The sequence below is a fragment of the Phyllopteryx taeniolatus genome, chromosome 5, assembly GCF_024500385.1.
Source record: "Phyllopteryx taeniolatus isolate TA_2022b chromosome 5, UOR_Ptae_1.2, whole genome shotgun sequence".
NCBI classification, from domain to species: domain Eukaryota; kingdom Metazoa; phylum Chordata; class Actinopteri; order Syngnathiformes; family Syngnathidae; genus Phyllopteryx; species Phyllopteryx taeniolatus.
Window position 1 is genome coordinate 24,889,635 of NC_084506.1, and position 22,676 is coordinate 24,912,310.

The window sequence follows — 22,676 nt, forward strand, 5'->3', positions numbered from 1 at the left end:
GATACGTTTTGGTTGCTATCTAAATATACAATGTTTAATTCTCTTTTCTTTTCTGTGTCTGTTTTACAGTAAACTTCAATTGGGAGTGACAGACGGCAAGAAACAAATATGATTTGCCTCTTCTTTGGAGAACTGCGCTAACGAGAGAATGAGAAGAGGCAGTAAGGAATACTTTAAAAAGTGTGTTTTTGTAAGTTTAAAGTCTGTGGGAGGGGTAAAACTATTACAAAATATTCTGACCATATTGCAGTTTCTCACCTATCACTGGAACGTCTGGAATGTATCCCCCGTAATAAACGGGGATTCACTGTGTATTGAAATATGCACTTTACTGCAGCTATTAGGTCAGGGGTGTCAAGCTCATTTTTGTCTCGGGCCGCATTGTAGTTATGATTTCCCTCAGAGGGCCGTTAGAACAGTGAAACCATATAAATGTTTAATCACCAAATCATATTATTACCATTACACAACAAATTGAGGGATAACTACTTTTGACATCAGAAGACAAGGATAATAGTTTTTCAACTATTGTTTAAGTTACTGTAGAAGAAGGGTTTGGTAACAAAAAAATGCAAGATCATAACATTGTTTATTATTATGACAATTTGTAATTTAGGTACAGATTTGAGCAAAAATCAAGGAAGTTGACGAGCATGAGTTGCTTTCGCGGGCCACATAAAATAATGTGGCGGGCCGCATCTGGCCCCCAGACCTATGTGTTGGGTAAAGCACACGTCAAGTGCTTGATTTTGACCTGGGAAAAGGTGTCTGGAACCTGAATGTCCAGGTACAGTGAAGTATAAGGCTTTCGTCAGCTCGCCACAATGCAGCTATGGTGTAGGCTCTCACTTACTGCAATGTACCTGATAACATCCCACAACTACTACGACTGTGACAATGGATGATTCCCTCCGGGCTTACACTCATCCAATCCCGTAACAAACGTCCAAGCCGGCAGTGATGTCAGTGAAGGAATGTTTGACGCCATTGGAAGTGACAGCAGCTGCTCTCCCTGTCCTTGTGCACTAGTGATTCCCACACAGTGACCAATCTCCCGCCCCCCCTTCACCCCCGGCCAGTCTTAAAAGAGTCAGGTCACTTTTACTGCTATCAGATCCCTCTTGAACCTCCTCTGCTTTCTTCACGATTTGATGTATTGAATCATGGTAACATTCGGAGAGGATGCTGCCAGTTCGGCAAGTGGATGCCGGTACAAGTTTGCCGAATTGACTTGAATTGAGTGTGCTTTGTCTCATAAGTGTGGCCTAAATATAGGAATCTTTGACATATTTACCTCATACACCCCAGACAGTGAAGAGGCATACAAGAAGGCAAACAGCGGGCTGAGGAGACCGGAGCTTGAACTCTGAGAAGAGAGAGGGAGTAAGTCAAGACAGTGAGTAAGAGTACATAGATGTTGATGTTGGAGGGGGTCAAATACAGGATAAATATGGTGCAGTAGCTTTTACAAATACCACTTTTTAGTATTTGTTATTTCTTTGTCAAATAATTTATTATCGAAATCCACCCATTTCTGCATGGAAATCTGGTCCATTATACGACGACCGAAAAACTCAATTAGTAGCGGCTCTCGGAAAGTTGGAAAAGATTTTCCCCTGAAACCAGTTTCACCGATGGAGATGAAATTGAGTGGAAAGGTCTATCATGACAGTACGCACGAAAAAGGTTTCAACGACCTATCCCTGAAGTTGAACAGGAAGTCAGCCTTTTTGGTTTAAAGCATCAGTTCGAGGATTTGCCATAAAAAAGGATACTAAAGAAATTTAGCCCTCAAAGCCAGATTCACTAATTAATGTGAAATTGGGTGGACATATTTATCATAACAGGACATACAAAAAAGTCTTAAGGAGCCTGCATGAAATTGAATAGAAAGTCGGCCATTTTGCAGGTACACCCTGGACTGGTCGCCAGTCTACCGAAGGCCACACATAGACAAGCATTCACACTCACATTGACGAACTTAAAGACCCACTCAAGAGGCCCCCCAAAAAATGTCTTGTACATTTGCCACACGACAGAGAAGTGTTTTTAAAAAGCCTGCCAAATTTGAAAGAATTAAAAAAAAAAAAAAAAAAAAAAAAACGTATACAACAAGGCTCTGAAATCATGAAAAATAAGGCCAGCCCCCGAGCAGCAAGACTGTGTGGATGTGTCCGCTGAAGGTGCTGGAGACGGGCCCTTCACTTGTCAATTATAAATGCATTCGCTCGTATGCTGTGTGCTCAAGTGCCTATAGTCAGCTACTGGCTGAGTAAAGGCCTCTTTATACTCCCCCGGTCGCGCGGCCGACAACGCCCGCATTGCATCACGTGACTGACGAATTGCCCCGCGCAGCTTGTCTGCGTAGATTGCCGCGCACCCGACAAAAATAGTCGAACGCCGTGGAGATCATCTCTCTTGATTGGTCCGTTTTAGTCACATGCTGTGATGACGTACCAGCGTGCCCATTGGCTCTACATACCATCTACGTCGTAGATACCACCTTCTCGATCGATTTTGCAGCATAATTAAACGTCATCTGGTCATCTAGGTCCATTTGTTCTGTTGCGGTTGCCATTGTTGTTGCTTTGTTCCTTGTTACTGAAAGGAAAGTAAAAACGGCTACCGGAAATGGCAACAAAAATGCAAAGGAGACTCCACCCTGTGGTGTCCGATCCAATACCAGCCGTAGCGACACCCCCAACTTGGAGGAGAACTGCAGCACACTTTCAAAACAGCGCGTGTGGGTTGCGCTCGAGTATAAAGGCAAACTCCGCGTGGGACAGCCGCAGTGAAGTCAGCGCGGTCGCCGTCCGCACAAGTATAAAGAAGCCTTAACAGTTAACTTTCCTGTTTCTCTGTTATGCGGGGGATTAACACAGACAACACTCCGAGCGAGGTGCTGATGTATTAAACAACCCCGCTGTGGTTCTGCGAGCTCCTTAGCTAACTAGCACATTAGCTCGTGGCCTAGTGAATGTAATAAGTAGTTATCTTTCTCTTAAAAGTCTGTTGTGTGGATCTACGTGCAGCGCATGGAGCAAAGCTGTGGCGTACTGGACGGAGCAAACGCCAGTCCACAAGCCGACTAGTGGCTAATAAGTACCAGCCTGGCCGCTAGAAGCAGGCCATTTCGCAGTGGAGTCGTCCAACTCGCCATCGGCTCGTGCTGCGTGGGTCACCACAACACAGACACTTTCCCAAATAACACAAACAACTCAAGGAAGATGCATTTTTTTTTGGGTTGTAGGCATGGCTTGATGGCTAACTGCACAATGTAGTGGTGATAGAAATGAGCTAAGCTATTACTACTAAGTAACCAGCGAATAGCCATAGATGGCACTCATTCGTTATATAGTTGGGGAGGGCCGACTCATGCTGTTCCCTGGTTCCCTATGACATTAGTGTGACCCTGTGTTAGACGCCCCCAAAAAGAAATCCAGCCAACTGAGACGGTGAATATGAGTTTTAAGCGATATCTCAACAATTCAGTAAGAAATTGTTCTCAGTCTTTGCACACATTTTTAGCATTTACCTTCAAAAATATGTAATGTTTTTAGAAACAAAACACAAGAATGACTTCAGTGTGATTTTAACGTTTTTTGAATGTGGGGGCGGGGGGGAACACAACGATGGAGAAAATATGCAAACTCCACACAGAAGGGCCTGAACCAGAACTTCAGAACTGTGAGGCAGATGTGCTAACCACTAGTACACCGTGTAGCCCAAAATACAATATTGATGAAATTAAGTATATAGTTGCAATGATTAAATTTTGGTTAGAAAAGTCTGTGTAAATAAATCTCTTCAACGACACTAATGTTAACTTTGTACTGTAATTTGTATATTATACAAGAATTTTGTATGTCAAAACATGTCTATGAATGCAGGTGCATCTTAACAAACTACAGTATGGTAGAAAAGTTCAAAAACTTTCAATTCAAAAAGTGAAACTCATTATATACTTGTTCATTAAAACTTTTGGAAAATTCTTTCCAGAGGCCCAATTGCTGCCTAATTTCTATATTAAAAATCATTCTGATAGTTTTCTTATGGTGGAACGGTGGGCGACTGGTTAGAGTGTCTGCCTCACAGTTCTGAGGACCGGGGTTCAATTCCGGTCCCGCCTGTGTGGAGTTTGCATGTTCTCCCCGTGCCTGCGTGGGTTTTCTCCGGGTACTCCGGTTTCCTCCCACATCCCAAAAAGATGCGTGGTAGGTTAATTGAAGACTCTAAATTGTCCGTAGGTGTGAATGTGAGTGTGAATGGTTGTTTATTTATGTGTGCCCTGCGATTGGCTGGCAACCAGTTCAGGGTGTACCCCGCCTCCTGCCCGATGATAGCTGGGATAGGCTCCAGCACTCCCGCGAACCAAGTGAGGAGAAGCGGCTCAGAAAATGGATGGATGTTGTGAATCTATATAATTTATTAGAGTCACCTTTTGAATTGAGCTACTGAATTAGTTTCCCACAATACTGTAATTTATTCAGATGAACCTGTATAGGAATATTGACATATCAACCAATCATTACTATGATTGCACCAGCCCCAGTAGAATATAAATTTATGAAATTATATTGTTGCAATGTGTACAATTTGGTTAGAAAAGTTATTATGTAACTAATTTCTGTACGTTGAACAGCTAATTAATGATTTTGCGTGTAAAAATTTGTCTATAAACGTCATATATATTTGTGAGTATTCGCTAAATTGATGCATTTGTAGTTAATGCAGAGTTACGTTACATGTTACATCATCATGTTACTTCTCAAAATGTTACATCTCTAACACTTTATTTTTATGTTTTGATCATAGCTCAAACTCATTTTAGGTATAAAATAATAGACAGTGTGGAAAAAATAATCTACTTTAAATATGAATTAAGTCTCTCCATTGTATGCAAAAGTAAAGGTAACGAAGTCAAATATTGATGGTGACACTATAAGCTTTGCAAGTTGTCTCCATCCTGCAGAGGGCAGTGAAGACACACGGTAGAGTATAAAAGGGGCGCTCTGTCCTCTTCAGAGCTGTGTCCTGCATGTTCTCAAGTGGGAAGAGAAGAAACTCACTACGCTACGTATACATCACCTAAGGCACGTGTAATCCATCAAAGCTTTTATGGAGCCGCTGACCTTGTTGCATACACATAATGACACGATAACCTGACGATTGAGGTGTTAAGTTTGCTTCATTTTATGCCCAGTTAAAAAATTTTGGTGCGTGGGTGCGTGTTAGACAATCAGTCAATCACAAGGTAGGAACTGAAGCAGGTTGTGACAACTGCTGAAATTCCTGTTTAAAAGGCACAAGAAAGGTCGATTTAGATTAGGATACGATGAGAAATGCCAGCCAGCGTATGCCATTTGGTGCTATGTTGTAGGTAAACAATAACAGGACAAAGTCTCAACAATCCTTGCCCGAAATTGAACAGAAGGTCTGGCATTGTGGTTTGAAGCATCCTTGTGAGGATTTGCCATGAAGAAGGAAACTAAAATAAAATGTTGCCCCGACACCTCACCAGTGGATGTGAAATTGGGTCGACATGTCTATCATAATAGGACGTGTGAAAAGGTCTCCAGAACCCATATGTAACCTGTGTACTTTTCCGCAGAGTTTTGTGTTCTGGGTTATTAATAAAGGTGAGTCGTATTTGGTCTCATAATGTCTGTCATTGAGAACTCAGCCACATGATTATTCGGCATCTGTGCTGTGTGGAGAAAACATTTATGAGCGTGGTGCGCCACCGCACCGTCCTCGCTGGCTCTTCTCAATCACGTCCAAAGCAAAATTGTCAATTTTAAATTGTAAAAGATGGCAAAATGTATAAAAAACATTGACAAAAATATCATACTTGTGTGCAGAAAATATTTATGAGCGTGGTGCGCGACCGAGCCCTCCTCGCTTGGCTGTAGGTCGAAAATAATATGAATCGGCCGCATTGTTCCAAGTGCTGTGCCCTGTGACTGACTGGCGACCAGTTCAGAGGGTAGTCCGCCTTTCGCCTGAAGTCAGCTGGGATAGGCTCCAGCGTCCCGCGACCCTAACCAGGATAAGCGGTGTTGAAAATGGATGGATGGATGTTCCAAGTGCTCACAGGATTAGCATTAGCAAGAGTAGCTTGTTTCGTCAACGGAAAATTGCTCCAAAGTGTTATTTAACGAGCGTTCTTATTATTTATTTAACTGGCTCAAACTCAGGTAGGATATCTTCAACAATGTATTAATCGGTGTTGTGCGACCAAGCCACAATGACATCGGGTTTTTATTGCTTTATTTATCACGATTATCTGGAGAGGGCATTGTACATGGTTTATCTTGACCACATCCAAAGCGAGAGTGGCGGGCGGGAGCACGTACACCAGCTCATATACTGTATGCTCAACCGTTTTATAATAATAATGCTGGGAGGGCTTTTAGTGGAATTAATTGTAACCAGTAACCTGTTACACATACCCAAAATTGAAAAAGGACTCCGCCGTTTAAGAAGAAAAAAAACCCAACAACTCCAGTTTCACAGATCAATGTAAAATTGGGTGGACATGTCTGTCATAGCAGGACACCCCAAAAAGTCTTAAGGAACCATGCCTGAAATCGAACAGAAAGTCCACCATTTTGGTTTGAAGTTACACTTTGGGATTCGCCATGGAGAAGGAAATGCTTCAAAAAAAAGTTTCACAGATCAACGCGGAAACGGGTGGACATGTCTGTCACAACAACACACACGAAAAAGTCTCAAGGACCCATGACCGGAATTGAACATGTAGTCGGCTAATTTGGTTTTCAAGCAACCGTTTTGCAGTAAATCCCAGGGCTTGTACTTTGACAAACTACTACTAAAAAAATCACCCAAATTATTAGAACTGGAAGCAGGTATACGAGATAGATGGGCAACACTAAATTGCCAAGCTTTTTTGCCTACATCTTTTAATGTGGATAAAGCATGGCATCAAATATTGATGATCGTTTTGAGGATTCGCCATAAATAAGGAAAAAAAATCCGCTCCCAAGACCAGTTTCACCGATGAACACGAAGTTCGGTGGACATGTCTATCATAACTAGATGCATGAAAAAGTTTCAGGGACCCATGCGTGAAATTGAACAGGAAGTCTGACGTTTTGGTTTGAAGCAGCCATTTTGGGTGAATTACAGGGCTTTGCTGAACTCCTACTCGGGAATTCACCCAAATGCGACCCAATCGGAAGCGGGTATCCTACACAGATGAGCGACACTCAGTTGTTTTACCTCCGCCATCTAATGTTGACAAAGCATAGGTTAAAAGTTTGATGATCATTTTGAGTGTTCGTTTTGCAAAAAAATTGCATCCAACGCCAGTTTCACTAACTGACATGAAATTTTGAGGACATGTTTTTTTATAACAGGACACATGAAAAAGTCTCAAGGACGTTTGTCTGAAATTGAACAGGAAGTCTTCTGAAGCAACCATTTTGGAGTCAATTACAAGGCTCGCACTTGGACAAACTTCTACTAGGGAACCACATAATCAACCGAAATCTTTTTAATCATTAAAAATGTCTTTTGCCTGCTTATTTTAAAAGGTGATTTGAATAAAATTACACTGTATATTCATGCACCTACATTGGTTAAAAAAAATTCTCAATAGTAAACTGTATTTTTTAGGTTTAGGGCCACCTAAATAAAATATTTCCTTTAATTTGCTCTTTCAAATTTTCACAGGTTTTCAAGGATAGGTCGAAAAACATTTAAAAATGTGTTTTAGATAGTAAAGCACATTATACATGTAGTTTTGTGGGTTAGGTTTATGGCTGGCAGTGTCACATAAGACACTCCTTTTGACAATCATCACATTGTGATCCAATTTATCTTTTGATTTAATCCTGATTTATCTTCTATTCTATTAAAATTGATATGGCTGCTGCTCACCGTTGTTTGCCATTATTAACAGTTGGGGGGAAAAAAAGAGAGCAGACAAGGCTGGGTCACGGTGGCAATCTTCCAAACAGCTTTTAAACGCCGCTTGGCCATTGATAAACAACCACGCCTGTAATTAATATTGTACATTCGTGGTAAAAGGCATTCCGCATAATTACTCCAGTGTCTCCCTTTGGAAAATATGCACATTCAGTGATATTATAAAGCGCACCAGTATATCATACAAAGTCATAAATAATGTGGCAGTAGAATTAATTAATTATATACACATACACACATCCTCCTCCTCTTTCTCGTGCGGTACTTTACATTTAACTATGTCAGCAGTTATTGATGCACTCTTTAAACAATGACTGTTTACACACCTCTTTAATGGAGACATTTTTCTACAGTACTCTATGACAGTACAGTTTAACTTTAGGGGAATACTGTTGTCTGACTGGATTTACTGGGTTGATTAAAGTAGAAGTTGGAGATGAAACATAGTTTAACGATTATCATGTCCAAAATGATAATGTTTATTGATATTAAGACAAAAATAAATATCAAATTTAGTAACTCTAAAATGAATTCTTATGCACGCAAGAGCCCACGAAAATGAGATGGTTTCACACGTGTAGTTTTCTGTAGTTTGTATTTCCAAATTCTCTTATTGGTCATGAAAATGTAAGCAGGGCGTTTTGCTGTATAGAGTTGCAAATGATGAGTGAATAATGTGACACAAATAAATGCAAATCAGATCAAAACTGCAGTTTGAAGTTATAGATGAAACAGTATGAAGATTTCAAGCAATGACTATCATGACCAAAATTATCATCCTTATACATATTATCACGGTATTGCTAAAAGAAATGTAAATGAGAAAAAATTGACATATGTGCACCTAAAACATTGCATTTTAAATTATTACAAAAATTTATATATATATTTAATTTGTATATATATTTATTATATATATATATATATATATATATATATATATATATATATATATATATATATATATATATAAACTCAGCAACTCTATGCAGGTTTTACACAATTTTCATGCATACAAAAATCCCAATAAAATTGCCAATACTTTTCTCCGGTCACAAGAATGTAAACAAGACGTAGGTTTGCTGTAAGGACATGCATGGGATAAGTGAATAAAGCAACACAAATAAACACAAGATGGAGCAAAACTAATAATTATTGGGACAACATAACAGGTAACAACACATCAGCAAATTGCAGAGCATGCTTCAAAAACACGACTCTAACCCCAGGGGCTGAGCTACGTGGTGGGCAGGGGTGGCCGCTGCCACCCAAGACTGAAAGTCCCCCATCGATGTTTCATTTTCAAGGGGCCAAATCTTGGCCACCCCACACAAAATATTCTGGCTGCGCCACTATCTAACATGTCTGTCTTAAGTGCCACCTGTAGTTACATCAGCAAAGGGATTTTGCACGGCGGGAACATCAATCACTTTCCTTTGTCCTGTTCCCTACCGATGCCATTGCCAATGTTGATAGCCGTCTACTCTTGGAGATGCAAAATATGGTGTTCATGATAATGACAATTTATTGGTAAACCGATTCATCCCTGATAGATTTATTCAAACTTTCGAGATAGATACAAGGAGCAAACGCAGTTGTAAATGTATTGGCTTCTTGTGTTAAGTTACAAAAGATATCACAGTAATTACTAGAATATTGCATGACATAAAGTAATACATAGAAAATTATTAGGTGCCGGACATGTCCCGTTATGAAGTTCTGTTAGCCTGGATTAGTATAGCATTTAAGTTTTTCCAAAGTCAATAATAAAAAGTACGGTGTTTGACTAAATCCCCCCCCCCCCCCCCCCAAACTAATATGGGAAAAATCAGCTATGAATTTATCTAGGAATTGTTATCATTGAAGGTGTAGTCGTTTGCAAAAAGAAAAACAATGTTAATTTGAGATTTCAGGTAAATAGTGACGATCCAGCACCTATAAACGTAGTTGATGTACTGCGAAGACACTCACTAGAATGTGTGCTAAACCAGCTAACTGATAACCTCACAATTTTGCCCCTAACCCCTCACAGAATGTTCTGAACTCCTGTTTCCACACCAATATCCTATTTTGCGGAATAATGCTGTCTAACCAAATAAGTTGTCTGAATGGATGTTCACCTAGGCTTAGCATCGTGTTGTTCTACATCATCTACAGATTGCAAACAAGTTGACAACAATTTGTGCAGCAGTGCCTCTGGTGGTCACGCCCATGTAGTGTGTTCCATTTTGACACAACAATGAATTTCTCATAATTGTTAGAATTCTCAACAAACAACTAATTGGTTAAAGGCAGATGTACAGGTAAAAATTTGGCATGGGCATGATAACAGTCCGGTCCGTTGCCTTCACGTAAAAATGCATAAAAAAATCAGTATGTACACATAACACCTTTGGATCAAAGTCTTATTATACTTACTCAAAGAATACAACAAAAATACACTTTTCTCATGGATGACACCCATATTGCATCCCAAAAATATTCCCTTTGTTCCATATAATTAAGCTTTCAGATGAGTGAACTGTGTTGATGTTATGTTTTTAAGGTTTGAGACATCCTAACAACATACTGTACTCTCAATGAGACCCAATCAGATGAATGTTGCGACCGTTTGCTACACTCTTTGTAATGCTCATCCTCTCGTCTGTCTTCCTTCTCTCTTCTATATTTTTTCTGTGCACGTGAGCGTGTGTCTGTCCGTGTGTGTACGTGCATGCGTGCGAGTGTTGTCTTTGATGGCTGCTCAACAAAGAGAGGGCTGTCTTCGGCTCTAACCTTTCTGCACCAGAATCTGGAACATGACACATGTCAGGCTGTGATAAATGGTGCAGAGTCTCAGTAATTTCACCAGGAATGCCCTTGAGATGCCCAAAACCCCAATCGCAAATGGTATTGTGTTGAATTAAACCATAAAAAGAAACCCTCCACACCCTTGACATGATAGCGACCGTGCGGTGGAAATGAAGGATGTTGTTTTTGTGTTGTTCTTCTATTCTATTACTTGCACGATTTTGTCTCTTGTGTATAATGCGTGTTTATGCACTGCTCTCAGAGACACTTGAAGGTTGGTTTGGATGTGTAATTAGATGGATCGTGTGGAGATTAATGCCCCTGATCTTGTACAATTTGAAATTTCATCAATGTGACCAGAAAAATTATAGTATCGCAAGACCTTAGCTTACTTAAGTGATGAAATCGAAGTACATTTTACTCATGATAAGTAGGTTTGTTCGATACAAGTTTGTTTCAAACCGATACCAGTACTCACTGACACCCGTTTAGAGTCCTGATACCACGAGTACTTTTGATTAGACTTTACACTGATTTTATCGGCCTTATCGGTATCGGACGATAATTAGCATTTTATGCTGATCGGCTAATCGGCTTTAATGTCATAATTCGCAGATAATTCATAATCCGCAAAAGACATTTACTCCGCGTCGCCATCGTGCACAGTATATTCGAATCCAAAGCTAGTTTATTTTTAGCCTTGTCGCGTGTCCTTTGGCGTCGTCCTGTAAATATCTGATGGCCAATAAAGTTATTTAAAAAAAACGAAAAAAAACATGTCGGCGGTGTGGAACAGACAACACGTCTGAGACAGACAATACGTAATGCCCGGGATCAGACTAAAAGACAAATTTGCTCTTTCACGATTGCACGATGTCAGACTACTGCAATAAAATCTTGTATTCCGATACCACCGCATACCGTTTTTTACGATCATTGGGCTTTATCTTGTCAACTCAAATGCGACTGGATACACTCGTTACCGTGGCGATGACAACAAGAGTAGAGCGTGCCGACTTTGTATTATAAGGACAAAATGGGGAAAAACTTGTGTTGGTGGTCACCGGTGCTCAGGACAGGAGAGGACGTTCGTTTAAGGATTGCTTGAGGTATGTTCCAGTACTTTGAATACGATACGGCTCGCAAGCAGGCAGCAAAACGTTATGTAGCCTAGCAAGCTAGTGGTACGACGAACGGTTGGACGTAAACATGCCGCCGTTCGGTCGACTCATGCTCTAAAGTTTCGGTGTGGGTGAAGTAATTTAATTAAAAATAAAGTAATTTAATTACCGTGAGTTAGCACCCATTATTTCTCTCATGTAATGTTGGTTTGACCTGACTGATTAGAATACACGATCTGACTAGAGCAGTGATTTCCAACCTTTATGGAGCCAAGGAACATATTTTACAATTGAAAAATCTCACGGACCACCAACAAACAAAAATGTCACAAAAAGTGGATACATTAATTACTCTATGTACTTCCTGCCATCTAATAGAAGACCATTTGTCATTTGTTCTGTCTGTCACTATACCTCACTGGCATAAATAGATGAACAAAGATGCATTATTTATTGTAAATATATAATTTGAGCAATTAAGTACACAAGTATGTACAGTAAACCTTAAAGTTAAGGTAGCATTTTTATTAGTAGCAGTTAACCTCTTTTTACACTTGTTACAGCTCAGAATGTGACTTAAAACATTATAGGAGGTGTCACCAACCTTTTTAAAACTGAGAGCTACTTGGGTACAGATTAATGCAACTGATTTGACACACACCTTTGGGGGAGGGGGGGGAAACAAATTTGTTCAAATTCCTTTTAATTATGTTATTATTAATAATTTATGATACTCATCCAGGTGAAAACACTGACCATGTAAAAGATTTATCATAATAATGATCAGCAATGATTTACAAAGGTAGGAACAAAAAAAATGTCCATATGGAACACTTTATTTTTATACATCTCTGAAAGGATTTACATTTTCAAATGATCACTTCTACAACATTCCTAGGAAATCACATTGTCCCATCACTGGTGAACCATTTTCATTCGTTAGCTTGCAATATTCTTCTTCTTATTTTTGTATCCATCCATCCATTTCTCCATACCGCTTATCCTCATTAGATTTGCGGGCATGATAGAGACGCGGGGTACACCCCAAACTAGTTGCCAGCCAATCGCAGGTTATTTTTTTTATCCATTCAATTTACTGTATGTACACTGTTTGTTTGTTTGTGGAGTGTACTTGTATGTGTAATGCTGTTTGACTTAATCCAATGAGGGATAAATAAAGACATATCTTATCAAGCTAGTATGCTTGCTAATACTATTGATGAATCTCTTGTGAAGGTGGTTTGTTTGTGTTGAAGAATGTAACAACTAAGTACACTCATTTATGTAACATGGGTTCATTACTGTGTACAAGCTCGATGCATGGGGCTTTTATGTTTTATGATCTTTGTTTTAAGTGCTCTGGTGCCATCTTGTTTCTCAAACACACACACACACGAATTTATATATATATACACACACACAATTACTCTGTGTGTACTCTATTTGCGCAGGGTGTGAACGATGAACTGTGATATAGCAGGGAAACACTGTAGTGTAGTAGTTCATGGAGGGATGTTTTGTATATCAAGAATTTGAGATTAAGACGTTTGAGTCGGTTTTCATCGACGTTAAATAAATACGTGCAAGCTTTTCTTGAACACAAAGTGTATCAACACCAAGGTAATCTGATTGGGACAAATCGGCACTCTGTTTCGCAAGTATGCATTTTAAGCAGCAAATTTAATGACTATGCAATTAGGCTTAAACAAAATAGATGATGGCCGCTGATAAATAGTAAAGATGGAACTCCCCACAGAGGGTCTGAAAAATCACACAATGCAGAATTAGAGTCCCTGGGAGTCTCTTGCTGTGTCTTGTTGTGAGTGCTGATTTAGCCGGCAATTAATCCACAAGAGCAAAAAAACTGTGGCTAAACTACCATGCTCTAACCCCCTCCCCCCCCAAAAAAAACGTTGGAATCTTAATGAGGAGCGATGTGTTAGCGAAGCGATGAGGCCCCCTCACCCCCCGTTGCTGTTCCCATCCATAATGCCACGGGTACCTCACATGCGTTTCGCTGTCATCTGCACAGTGCAACCGGGGCCCCCAGAACTGTCATTGTCCAGAACTTGAGCTTCCTTACGATTATTATTGAACAGGGATGGGTAAACATTGGTGCTCAAGGCCACATTTGATTTTTTAAAATTGTGATTGAGATTTAAAAAAAACAATTCTTTTTAAATCTCAATCACAAAATAAAAATGTGTGTTTAAAATAAATTAAAATAGTTAATTTTAATAAAGAAATCTTCTACGAATTAATTTATTTAATTTTATTGTTTATGGTTCATTTTATTCGAATTATTTCATAAAATAACAAAAAAATGTATTTGTAAAATTAGTCAAGTTCGTAAAATTTATTTGTTTACTCAAGCAACTTTTTTCATAAACTGTACTTGTCAGAGTACTTTAAATGCACCGTACTTGAGTATTTATGTGAAGAAGGATCGATACTTTTACTCTGTTACAATGATCAACATCCCGTTCGCTACTTTTATTTATTCATTCCTGCGTGTGCACATCTATTTTTAGACTCCATATTCGATTACCGCATAGGGTGCCCGTTGTGCCAATCAGACGACACAAGTCAGTCACATGACCGCGTACGTAGCCTTCGTGTGCCAATCAAAATGACTCATTTTGGCGATTGTGTTTACTTTCCAGACTCTGACAAACAACACTTGTCACGCAGCTCTTAAATTGTGACCAAACTATTTCATCCCACTTCTAACTTGAGAAAACACATTGCGGTAATTTGCAGATGTTTCAGTTGTTGTTTTGGCAGTGATATGGCAAAATTAGCACTATCATATGGCCTCGCACACACAATCACTCAGCCTGGTCAGCAAACAACCTCTTCATCAAGTCATTGAAGCGAATAAAGCAAATGATGTTTCTGTAGGGCGGCACGGTGTAAGACTGGTTAGAGCGTCTGCCTCACAGTTCTGAGGACTGGGGTTCAATCCCCGGCCCCGCCTGTGTGGAGTTTGCATGTTCTCCCTGTGCCTGCGTGGGTTTTCTCTGGGCACTCCGGTTTCCTCCCACATCCCAAAAACATGCATGGTAGGTTAATTGAAGACTCTAAATTGCCCAAAAAAAAAAAAAAGTCAGAAGTTACTCATAAGTTACTCTTTACTTGAGTAGCTTTTTCATTGAGTACTTTCCTATGCTTACTCAAGCAAATTTTTGGATGACTACTTTTTACCTGAGTCATATTATTCTAAAGTAACAGTACTTCTACTTGAGTACAATATTTGGCTACTCTACCCACCTCTGATTGTAGAATATTACAGTAAATTAATGATGGGCCCTATTTTTGTATGTATTTCTAGACAATGTTGAATAGTTCAAGATTTCTACCACATAACAGCTTAGAGCTTCAAAAGAAACAGCTAATAAATCATTTTATCATATATGTGTAGCTTTGCCCCTTGTGTAATTCTTTTTCTTTTTTTATTTTATTTATTAGCTGTTCCAGGTTTCGCCGTTGGTCATCGAGGAGTCCCCATTTTTTGAAAAATAGCCCTGGTTTGACTATGCCTGTTCAGATGGCTGCCTTCAATTTTATACCTGCAAAGTTTCAATCTTGGGCCGCCCCGCGTCCTTTAACACTCGGTTCCCACACTTGCAGCCTCCCCCACTACTGCCTCCTCCCCCCGTTTGTGGGATTATTGGTGAAGACCACTCTTGTGCTGTTATTTTCAATCTTGGCGGATAGGGTGGTGGGTAGGGGGGATTCTTGGCTGTGTATTCTGGAAATACGTCAAAGAAAAGCAAAAAGGCAACAATTTTCTGCTTGAATATCCCTCTGACTAAATCCATTGATCATCCTCGGGCTTCCTGGGAGAGAGGGAGAGAGATGGAGAGGCATGTTTTATCCTGTAATAACTCCTACCTTCACCCCCCTCCTGCCTCGCTGTTGTTCTGTTGTTGTTGGTCGCACTTGCGCTCTATTCCTCTGAGAACCAACGAGATTGAAGTTATTTTATGCTTCAGCTCCCCGGGCCCCAATTTGAAAAGTCCTGTGTGTCAGTTTTCACACTCAGCTGCTGTCAGATGGCAGGGAGCACCGCACACTTCTGTCTTTTTTACTCCGTTTTCCCCGCGAAGGCGTTTGCGGTGCGTTGACAAAATGGGTCAAAGTAAAACAAGGTGCGGTTTGTGTATGTTTTAAAAGATTCATAAAGGTTTGTTCTGGGGAGCGCATAACTTTCACCTATTGATTTATTTTGCCTAAATAACCTTTTGACCAGACCTGCTCGGGAACCACATCGCTGTTGTTTTGGTAACGTTTACACACAGAGAAAGTATATTAGTCTGGGGGTGCAGGAGAACCTTGTCCCCTCTCTCAAAAATGTAAGGTCTTAAAAAATGTATGTCTTAAAAATAATAATAACCATAATAAAGTAGTTTTTCCCATCCTTTGTGCCCTGAGAGCTCCTCAGGTATGCTGCGAGAAGCTCTTCAGTTTCACGTAATTGGTCCGAAGATTATTTAGCTACAAGAGAGGAGTCCAATACGTCGATCGTGACCGACTGGTTGATCGTAAAGGGTGTGTGGGGATCGACCCACACTCCCAGAGCATTTAAAAAAGTAGACATCAGTTGTTGTTTTTTTAACAAACTTTATTAATACAAAGTAAACGTCAGTCTATCAATTTGTCATTTGATAGACATACAGGGTAAGCCAGTCAGACTGTTCTGACGCATGGGTCAACATGCATGCGCATTCAACGGCGCTACATGACGCAAAACTCTAGCAAGCTAGCGAGTTCCCTGTTTAGTCTCCAGTTTATTTTGTCTACTCTAAAGTGAAGAAAGAGTATAAAAATGAGTGAGGGGCCAAGTAAGAAGCCAAAAACGTTTTTCACGGTTTTGATTTTGAAGTGGGTTTGCTTCATCTGCCGAAGAACGGAAATGTAGAGCGGCATTTTTGGACCGCTCATATGAACTACGACACTGGCTTGTTTCCGAAAAGCGGGCTGAGAAGGAAAAAGGTGACGGAAATAAAATCCCACTTGTCCGGAAAGCAGTTATTTTTTTCACATCTAACTTCAAAAGGAAAGGCATCCATCGAATCATTGTTCCGGGTAAGTCACTTCATTGTTCATTTTAATAATAATAATAACAACTTTAAACTCTGGTTTCCTCCCACTCCCAAAAACACGTATGGTCGGTTAATTGAAGTTTCTAAATTGCCCGTATGGTGTGAATGTGAGTACGAATGGTTGTTTGTTTATATGTGCCCTGGGACTGGCTGGCGACCAGTTTAGTGTGTACCCCGGGTCCAGCATGCCCGCCACCCTACTGAGGATAAGCGATACGGAATATGAATGAATAAATAAATACTTTCATTATTTTGTACTGAATAGTGATAAATAAATAGAAACGCAACCTTGTCCTTCGGTCAGGTATTTTTTGGGTGTATTACGAATTTGAGGACCAGTCCATGATTTCAGATCATTTTGGATGGCGAGCTAACTCAAGAACCCTTGAGAAGAGATACTCACACTCAACTACACATGCCCTGCTGGATGGTTGGTTGTGGTAGGACGAACATTCATATACATCCTTCTGGATAATACTTTGGTCTTGATAGCCAATCACACAGGACAAGTGAACTTGCAAGATTTGCTAAGGGCCCCAACAAGACCCAACTATATATATATATATATATATATATATATATATATATATATATATATATATATATATTTTGAATGCACATTTCTTGTTTGAGTTTATTTTCCATTCAAATTGTTTATTTTACGTGTTGTAACAATATACACATTGCTACGCAATTGTTAATCTAAGTTCATGTCGTTATTGTTTTGTTTTTTTTCCAAGATGACGCCGTGAAGTAGGCATCTGTCTTAAAGAGAGCCGCTGTGTGTTGTTTTTTTGTCATTTTTTTTGGCATTTGGTGTTTGCTGTCCCTCGTGTGGACCTGTGGTTGACTGGACATTTATTGGAGGAGAATGTCGGTGCTGACGCCTTCTCTGCAACAGGCTTGCAGCAGCATCGTTTCTGAGGAGGGGAATGTCGGCGGTGTGGCTTGCTGTTTTTGCGGCTTGGTAGGCAGCACTCTTGCAACAGCTGAGGAAATGTCGGAGCTTGTGGACTGCCTACGATGGTGCCCTATGACTGGACAGGTGGCAGGGGGGCGCTGAGCCGAGTGAGGAACTTTGGCAAAGTGGCCCGGAGAAGTTGAGGATTGATGCGGCGCTTGATGGAGACATTCTTTCTGTATGTGTATTACTCGACAACAGACGCTAGAATTGCTTGTTTATTTTAAACTTGGCTTGTAGTGACCAGGAGTGACGTCATGCATGCTGTCATCCCAACATCTATGATCAACTGCCGGCCAGTATTTTATTTACAACATATCGTATACAGTGTTACCATGTCTTACGAGTGCACTTAGTTTTGCGAGTTACGAGCTGACGCTTGGATCGATTTTGCTCCTTTGTTATGTGGGGCAAAATTTGAGTTACGAGCGAGCCTCAGATCCGCTGCCACTAGCTGGCGGCAGAGAAAGCCACAACATCTGCCCAGCATCCTGTAAATTGAATTCCAAACTCAGTCACGGTATGAAAAACTGTATCCGCTATATCGTTGTTGATATATCTATGCCAGTGGCATGTGGTGACAGACAGAACAATTAAATGCTCTTCCATTAGATGGCAGAAGGTACGATTAACCTGTGTCTCCACCTGTTTCCATTCATACAACAGATCAGCTTTGTGTTCCAACTAAACAGGCGCACATTTCATACTGCGTAAGCAATGTACATTTGTGAGTAAATTTCGACGGGATCATCACTATTCTAAGAACATGCTTCATAGGTTAATTGAAGATTTTTTATTGTCCTAAGGTGTGAATGCTTGTTTCTCCAGATGTGCCCTACGATGACTGGCGATGGGTCCAGGGTATACCCTGCCTCTCGCCCCAAAGTTAGTTGGGATTAGATCTTTTTTGAGGTGGTTGACGGTTATGGATTATTTCACTTGATTTCAATGGGGGTAAAAGTGATTTGATGTACGCGTAAATTGAGTTACAAGTTTGGTCACGGAACCTATTCAACTCGTGATGTACTTTGGCCTCACTGTTCCAATACTTTTGGAATGTATGTATTTATTGGCAAGGTGTCTAAATCAATGTCCTTTGAATTCATAGAATGTGCACGTATGGCTTCTATCATGTTTTGTCTGGCCTGTTTAGTCATGGTGTCAAGGGGGGCACAGTAGTGGACGTCTAATTGGGTTTTAGCAGCGCTGGCACCTTCCAGACTGGACCCTCTTCACCTGCCAGCAACCTCCATCTCTGGCAGACTCAATAAACTGCAGCTAATTGGAAGGCGATGACAGACAAGCCAGCCCCAATTTATTGCAGTTTGAAGACAAGCCATTCACCTTGCCTCTGTGCTCCCCTTGAGTCATCATGTCGGCGCATCGCTCTCAGACAAGCTCCCCCTACACCACCAAAGCACACATTTGGCATGTGATGTCTCCATTGTGTGATGCAATGGACATTGGACAACCCATAATCCCAAATATGATTTTTTTTTTTTTTTTTTTTTTTTTGTATTAACCTTGCTACTTGGATTGTAATATTTTAGATGACAGTTGTTATTTAAGCATATACTGTAGTGTTGCATTAAGGGAGGTTGATGCATACGTAGAACAGACTTATTTTAATAAAGAAAGCCTACCTTTTGTTGCTGTAAAACAAATTCTTTATTTCTAGAGTTTACATTTGATTTTGTTAGATTTTACAATACATTTTAATTATTTATTAGGGCCCAAGGACCATCGGGTGTTAATTTAATTTTCAGACAAATTAATCGCCTTTTAGGGGGCCTCAACATGCTGAAAAACTCCCCGATATTGGCAAGTATGTGTATCCTGCTGTACATTTACATATTCTACCGGCCTAGACCACAGGACTAAAAAAATCACTTAGTGGTGTCCCCTGGAAAGTTGGAAAATATTTTCCCCCAGGACCAGTTTCACCAATCAACCAAAAATACGGTGGACAAAAGTCATGTCTTAAATTGAACAGGAAGTCAGCCATGCAAAACTTGTTGTACATTCGTATCGTGACAGGACGCGTGAAAAGGTTTCAAAGATCTATGAACATAATTGATCAGAAAGTTGTCCATTTTGGTTCAAAATCAGGCATTCTGGTGTGAAGGATCTCTGTATTTTGGGAATAATTCCAGGGCTTGTATTTTGACAAACGCCTACACTAGGAAATTCAACTAATTGAGCCCTTGCAGGTACCCTCACAGATATGCAATGCTAAATTGTGAAGCTTTTTGTTGTTGTTATTGTTGTTGTTGTTTGATGATGTCGGGATAGTATGGCATTAAATTTCAATGATAATTTTTACGATTCGTCATGAAAAAGGATACTTTAAAGAAATTTGCCCCCTACACATTTTTCATTGTTTGACTCGAACATCAATTATTGAGATTGATTGATTGATTGATTTGGTGAACATCAATCACAGCAGGAGGCACAAAAAACTCTCAAGGACCCATGCCCAAAACTGAACAGAAAGTCAGCCATGTTGGTTTGAAACAGCTATTTTGGGGTGAATCCCAGGGCTCGCACTTTGACGAACTCCTACTAGGGAATTTGACCAAATGACCCCCAATAGGAAAGACGGTATCCTAGAAAAGATGGGTTATGCTAAATTAACAAGCTTTTTTTGCCTGCACCATCTGATGTGGTTCTAGCATGGTGTCAAAATTTGAAGATCATTTCAAAGATTCACCACAAATAAAAGGGTGTTTGGGTGCTCATTCATCGTTGCTCACAGCTATAATTTTAGAATTTTTATTTATTTATATTACCGGCATTCAAATGATAAGAAAATATGTTTCACTGCAATTGTCACTGGGATCAGCGTTGCCATAGCAAGAAAGTCAAAGCTTTGCTCAACATGGCACTGTGTAAATTGCCTTTTACAAAGATAAAATTTACATAATACATTGTTTATGTTGGCATATAAACATTATGCCCAAGCCTTGACACTTTTGATGTACTCTGCCAAGCACATTAAGTATCTGAAAGTGATAAAGCTTCAATTTGCTACACCATTAGACTAATTACCACCATAATTAAGCAACTACTTGATTAGAACTAATGGGCACCTAATTATCCAGGAAGAACGGATCAGGTGGTAATTAATAGAGTCAAGTTGATGTCTTCTGACTTACCAGCGGCCATTACCAAGCATAAGGGACTGGGAAGAGAAGAATGAGGACAAACAAAAAAGAATATTTCAGTGTTTACATAGCCCCTTGTAGCTAACACAAACAATGCTTGCATGACATTACACAAGCATGTTGCTAATGATAGTTAATGTTACACGATTACACAGAGTATTTAATTTGTTGTTACTGATAATAAGTGCAATTTTACACCACACTTAGCTATGTGTGTGTTTGTTTGTTTGTGGGTGTGTTTGGGTGTGTGCATGCAAATGCCATCACTTGACTGTAATTGCATTCCACAATGAACATCCCTGCGAGATAAATAGAGACAAATCTAAAATTTATAGAATTCCGCCATTTGCATAAAGTGTATTATCTAAACATAAGTGAAAAGTGAGGGTACTGAAAAGGTCATTAAAATTTAACTGTATTGAATGTGGAAATAGGGACATAATCAATCCATCAATCGGCTGGTTATTTAAGGTGTGTGATTGCAATAAGACCGGATATAATATGCATGACCAAGTGAAATCTGACACTTTTTGATGTATGCTTCTTCTTTATATTAATGTTTGAATAATATGTGCCTGGAGGGTGGGCTGTGAATTAAAAGAGAAAATTAAGCTACGTCTTGGTAGAAGTCATCACTGTCTTTTCCCATTACTGTATGTTGAAACACCTGGATTAAGCAAACACTAGGTTCTTGCCAATGCACTCAGGCAGTGGTTCTCAAACTTTTTGCAGCAAGTACACCGCCCAAAAATACTTGGCTCTCCAAGTAGTTACCACCATAACGGCCAACATTAAAATACACTTGTAAAGTAGGTTTATTCCTAAAAGGTAGGTCCTGTCCAGTCCTGTTCCATATTGTCCTGTCCTTCCTTCACAGGGTGTAGCACTACGGCCCATACAACACTCAACACTGCCGTACTAGCCATATAATGATTTACTTTCCTCATCTTTCTTACAGCTGGTGTCCTGTCTTTCGTTGTCTTCTCTTCCTATATTATTTAGTTATCTTTTCACTGTCTCTCCCTTTTTTCCCTGTCACTCCCCTTTAAAAATGTGTTCTCTCCAACCGAAATTTTCAATAAATATCCATCAGAATACAAATAATCCCAGTGGCAGCTTGAAAAATTGTTCCGGCATAAAAGGAATGAAGATCCTCCTTTCTGCTTGACCTAACAGCCGAACAGGACAAAAAAACAAAAAAAGAATCGTACTTAAATATACTTTACTGGATTAAAAAACAACAACGTTTAAGCCACTGTCAGTTAATGCACAGAAGACTCACGCAAATCTAGCAATTATTTTTTTTTTTTTTGTGTGGTGTTGGCTCCCTTCCAGTTGCAGCCAGAGCAGAAGATATTCATACTTGTGAACCCAATCACACTTTATTTTTTTCACTCGTGGAGGCAGCACTTCAGCTGCAAGCAACTGAATTAGCCTTGTCAATGTAATGGCCTGTATGTGGCACATACAGAAAAATGACTCGCTTACAGACATAGTTTTGGAAACAACAGATTTACTTGTATGTCCCCTTTAAAGTTACTTTATGGATGGCTCACAATGGGTACAATCATCAAACCTACACAAA

The 22,676-nt window shown here is 39.9% G+C and overlaps 1 long non-coding RNA gene across 1 annotated transcript in view; it reads left to right on the forward strand.

Moving 5' to 3' along the window:
* The window catches only part of LOC133478267 (uncharacterized), a 250,615-nt gene that overhangs the window by 55,051 nt on the left and 172,888 nt on the right, over positions 1-22,676 (forward strand). The window contains exon 3 of the long non-coding RNA XR_009788637.1: positions 70-180. This is a non-coding gene — a long non-coding RNA (uncharacterized LOC133478267). The remainder of the gene's footprint in view (positions 1-69; positions 181-22,676) is intronic.